A 6,000-nucleotide genomic window follows, 5' to 3' on the forward strand; every position below is an offset into this window, starting at 1 on the left:
GTATCTCTAAGATCATGCATGCTGTGTGTGCTTAGTTACTCAGTCGTGTTTGACTCTTGTGACCCCATAGATTGTATGTAACCTGCCAGGATCCTCTGTCCATGGGATTCTCCAGGCAAGAATACTGTAGTGGGTTGCCATTTCCTGCTCCAGGCTATCTTTCCAACCCAGGAATCGAACTCAGGTCTCCTGCATTGCAGGCAGATTCTTTACTGACTTTGCTACAAGGGAAGCCCTCCTGATCTCAATTCCTTTGGATAGTGGGATTGGTGGATCATATGGTAGTTGTATTTTCTGAGGAACTTCCATACTTTTTTTCATAGTGGCTGTACCACTTCCTGTACTTTTATCTTTCATCCAGGGCTAGAGCTGGCAATAGCAAAGTGGGGAACTACAGAGTTGGAAAACTGAGAGTGAAAATTGTTATTTGTACCAGATGTACAAAAAAATGCTCATTAGGGTCTGCTAACTCATCTAGATGTTAGACCCAAGCTTGTGCAAGTCAGTAAAGACATTTGGAATTCAGTATTGTTGTAACCGTCAAAATAGGTAAGGTTATGTTGCACTAATGAACAGCCCTCAAATTCCAATAATTTAAGTTCATTTCTGATTCAGATAACACATCTGTCACTGTTCACAGGGGGGCTCTGTTATTGCAGTTTTTCATTCTACCAAGTTGTTGAGAACAGCCGTTATCTTGTAACATTGCTTGTCACTGCACCACTGGGAAGAGAGGACTCTGTAAAGGTCTTGCATTATTAATTGAATGAGCCACTGAGGAAGTGCTGCAGTCACCTTTGTTCACATAGATCAGATAGCACAAGTCATGCAGTCTACACAGTCACAACTGTACCATGTGCTCAGAAGAAAACAACATATACGGCAAACAGAATGAATGGCTACCGCAATAACACTAAACGCTTCCTTTTGTTCCCTTGGCTAATACCTCTCAAGGATATATTAAAGCATTAAGAATCTAGAGTTGTACATGTGACTCCTGTGATCACCTAACTTCCCACTCAAGATGGGAATATCCTCTGCATTATCCTCACAGTAAGTCTGTCCTCTGTCTGGGCTCTTTCAATGATGGAGACCTCACTACCTAACGAGATAGTATACCCTGTACTGACACCCCTATCATTGATATTCAAAAATATTCATGCTCATAATTGTCTGAAATCTGTTCTAACATTACTGGTCCATCTTTTGCCCTCTATAAAAAATAAGAATATATTAATAATAGTAAAAACAGTAATATGCATATATAAATATACTCATGCAATCATCAAAAGAACTCTTTGGACTAGGCAGTGTTATTATCATCCCCATTTAAAAAATGACTGTTATTTTTCACTCTTTCACATAACAACCTTTTAAATATATGAAAATTATATATATTTATATATTATATAAATATATATATTATATATATATACTAAGTACAAATGAGTTGGTGCTTTTGTCTCTTTGTGTTGGAAGTCAGGACTCAATCATTTATCCTGTTCCAAACCTGATTTGATAACCTCAGCCCAGGATTTGGACAATATAACCAACATGTAATATTCAATCACAGATTAAACTCAAGATGGATGTTACTTAATCCAACTATTTAGATTTCTTGCCTGGAAAATTCCATGGACAGAAGAGCCTGGTGGGCTACAGTCCATGAGATCTCAGAGTCAGACACAACTGAGCAATTAACACAACACGGTGAGAAGGTATTTTCTGCTGATTGTCTTCACTTTGAGAAGATGGCATCCTCGTATTCAGAAAGTCAAATACCATCAGATGGGATATTCTCAATTTCAAACATGCATGTGCACACATAGCCTCTCTTACACTTCTCTTACATTAAAATAAAGAAGCTTTTTTTCTCAACTGAATCTAATCTCTCTGCCAGTACTTGTGTCCAATTTGTCTCTTTCCTGAGACTTTGGCATCATTCAATCCCCCTTTCACATTGCTCAAGATTTCCATATCTATAACCAATGTACAAGTTCAAGCCATCATGATCTCTCACTCTCACTGCAGCAACAGCCTCCTAACTAAGCGTATCCTCATTCACTCTAGTCTTGGCCAATTTTAGTGAATTTTCCCATATAGAACAGAAGTCAGGTTTTAAGATCATATATCAAATAATGTGATTTTCCTGCTTAAAACCATCCAATTGTTTCACATGATACTTAAAACCCAAACACTTTATTATGACCTATAAGGCCATAAGAAAGCTTGTGCTTTCCTCACTGACAACTTCTCTGCATTAGTTTCCTGTGGCTGCTGTAACAAATTATCACAAACTTGGTCACTTAAAACAACACACATTTATTTTCTTAGGTTCCAGGGGTCAGGAGTCTAAAATAGATTGACAGGGCTGCACTCCTTCTGGAAGGTCTAGGAATCCATCCTTTCCCTTTTCCAGCTTCTAGAGGCCACCGGCCTCCCTTGGCTCATGGACCTCTGCTTCCATCATCACCTCTCCTCCTCACTCTCACTACTAATCTTCTTACTGTCCTCTTCTAAGAACTATTACAATTACTTTGCACTACTTGGATAATCCATGATAATCTTCTCAAGATTCTTAATTGTAGCTGCAAAAGTCCCTTTTGCCAGGTAAGGTAACATATTTGCAGGTTCTGAGGTTTAGGATGTGTACCTCTTTCAGAAGCTAATATTTTGCCTGCCACAAACTCCTCCAACTAAACCCCAATCTCAGTCATACTATGACATTAGGGTTCTAAATTAGAAGCAACAGAGGCTGATGCTGAATAATTAATGAGAAAAGGAGCTTATTGAAATGAAATTTTGAATAAACATGTTGGAAGGGTTTGAGAACCAGGCTCCAGGCTATGCTTCCACAAACAACAGTCAAAAATCGTCCTCAGAAATTACCTCATGAGATAATTTCCATCATCACAGCCCTGAAGCACTAGATAGGTACCACTCTCACGTTTGGAAAAGGCACGTAACTGTGTAGTGCAATGATGACCACCAAAGAGGAAAAGATCCACTTCCTCTCCCTCTTGTGACTCTAACTCTTGAGTCAAAATTTCAAACAATTCTGGTGCAGTCTGGGTCACATTCCTCTACCTTATTTGCAAGGCAGGCCAGAAAGGCAAATACTTAGTATTTAATATCTTGAAGAAAGAGGCACACTTTGTGTCCTACTAAGTCTAACGAAGAGGAGGCATCCCAAAACAAAGAAAGATATTGTGATGTCAGAACAAACTGCAAATGTCTACATCACCTTAGTTTTCTTTCTAGATTATGCTGTTGTTCCTGTCTTAAGGCCTATGTATTAATACTTGTGATCAGTTCCTTTTCCTGGAACATTTTTCATCATGTCTTCACATGGCTGTTTCACAGTATTCAAAACTCAGCCCAAACCTCCTCAAAGACGTACATCTGAACACTTTAATGTTCCCCGCCCCCAGTTACTATCACTAACTTGTTCTATTGTCTCCATACCACATATCATTTTTTAAATTGGTCATAGTTTTTTTTTCTTCCCACCTGTTGACTTCTTACTGTTATGTGCTTTGTTAAATTATAAGTTCCATGATGGTAGTGACCTCAATTTTATACATCATGATATTATCCCCTGTCACTAACAGAGGACCTGTTGCATAGTGGGTTCTCAATACCTATTTGTTGAACTGAACAACAAATGTAGTAGAGTAGAAAATACACATGCTTTAGAACCAAACACACTTCAAGGTGAACTCTTGCTCTACCAGTTAAAACTATGTGACCCTAATTAAATGGTTTAAACTCTGAGTTATCAAGTTTCTCTTTTCGAAGTGATAATGATGCTTGTCATGTACAGATGTTATGAAGACTAAAGCAGCAAACAAATAGAGATTATGTGACAGATAGCTGTTCCTCTTAGTTGCATGCCATATGAAAATGTGATAAGCCAGTCTTGTATGACTTTATCAGTGTTCTGAATATCATGTTGAAAAAGAAATATGTTGGTTATATCCTAGAGCATGTCACTGGAGATGTTCCTAAAAGTCATCATTGATTCAGTAATTAATTCTGAAAAAGAGTACATGAGAGAAATATATATATATTAATTTTAACAAGAAGGAATATGAGGAGGAGGGCAAAGAAGACAGAAATAAAAAGTAGTTTAGAACAAAATAGCCGACACTGGGCAAGGTGCATGGCACTTAGTATGTCATGTAAGATGTATGGTCATGATAAGTGAGACAACCATTAGGGACAATGATTTGTCAATGTCTGCACAAAGTAAAAATGAGCATAAAGTTTGGGCCAGCAATTCTAGGAATTTATACTTGTGAAATAAAAAAGGATACATGCAACATTTTAACGATAGAAAATCTCACTGAAACATTAATTATAATATCAAAAAAATCAAAACAACTTAAGAATTCAGCAGTATAGAAGTACTTAAGTAAATGTCATTAATCTATATAACAGGACATTAGGAAGCCATTAAGTTGTATTAAAGAACATCAGATATATGAAAAGATGTCCTTATACATTATTTTTATCAGCCATGCTGCTGCTGCTAAGTTGCTTCAGTCATGTCCGACTCTGTGCAACCCCATAGACGGCAGCCCACCAGGCTCCGCCATCCCTGGGATTCTCCAGGCAAGACTACTGGAGTGGCTTGCCATTTCCTTCTCCAATGCATGAAAGTGAAAAGTGAAAGTGAAGTTTCTCAGTCGTGTCTGACTCCTAGAGCATGAACTGCAGCCTACCAGGCTCCTCCATCCATGGGATTTCCCAGGCAAGAGTACTGGAGTGGGGTGCCATTGTCTTCTCTGCCATATTAAAATATAATTCTTATACCATCCAATTTACCCATTTAAATATACAATTCTGTGGGCTTTAGTATATTCACAGTTGTACAATCAACACCATGGTAAATTTTAGGATATTTTTTATCACCCTCAAAAAGAAACCTTATACCCATTAACCTCCTTTCAAACTCTGGCAAACATTAATCTTTTTTTTGTCACTATGGATGTGCCTATTTGGAAAATTTCATATAAATGAATAAAATAGTATGTGAATCTGTTGAGTTTGACTTTCTTCACTTAGCATCATGTTTCCAAGGTTCATCCATTTGTTGTGTCATTTCTTCCTTTTTATTGCCAAATGATATTTCATTGTATTAGTATACTAATGTTTGTTACCATTCATCAGTTGATAGACATTTGAGTTATTTCCACATTTTTTTGGATATTATGAATAATGTACAAAAAAGATCCTCACGACCCAGATAACCATGATGGTGTGATCACTCATCTAAAGCCAGGCATCCTGGAATATGAAGTCAAGTGGGCCTTAGAAACCATCTCTACGAACAAAGCTAGAGGAGGTGATGGAATTCCAGTTGAGCAATTTCAAATCCTGAAAGATGATGCTGTGAAAGTGCTGCACTCAATATGCCAGGAAATTTGGAAAACTCAGCAGTGGCCACAGGACTGGAAAAGGTCAGTTTTCATTCCAATCCCAAAGAAAGGCAATGCCAAAGAATGCTCAAGCTACCGCACAGTTGCACTCATCTCTCACGCTAGTAAAGTAATGCTCAAAATTCTCCAAGCCAGGCTTCAGCAATACGTGAGCCATGAAATTCCTGATGTTCAAGCTGGTTTTAGAAAAGGCAGAGGAACCAGAGATCAAATTGCCAACATCTGCTGGATAATGGAAAAATCAAGAGAGTTCCAGAAAAACATCTATTTCTGCTTTATTGAAAAAGCCTTTGATTGTGTGGATCACAATAAACTGTGGAAAATTCTGAAAGTGATGGGAATACCAGACCACCTTATCTGCCTCTTGAGAAATCTGTATGCAGGTCAGGAAACAACAGTTAGAACTGGACATAGAACAACAGACTGGTGCCAAATAGGAAAAGGTGTATGTCAAGGCTGTATATTGTCACCCTGCTTATTTAACTTATATGCAGAGTACATCATGAGAAACGCTGGGCTGGAAGAAGCACAAGCTGCAATCAAGATTGCCGGGAGAAAT

This window comes from Bubalus kerabau, chromosome X (genome assembly GCF_029407905.1).
Source record: "Bubalus kerabau isolate K-KA32 ecotype Philippines breed swamp buffalo chromosome X, PCC_UOA_SB_1v2, whole genome shotgun sequence".
In the NCBI taxonomy this organism is placed as follows: domain Eukaryota; kingdom Metazoa; phylum Chordata; class Mammalia; order Artiodactyla; family Bovidae; genus Bubalus; species Bubalus kerabau.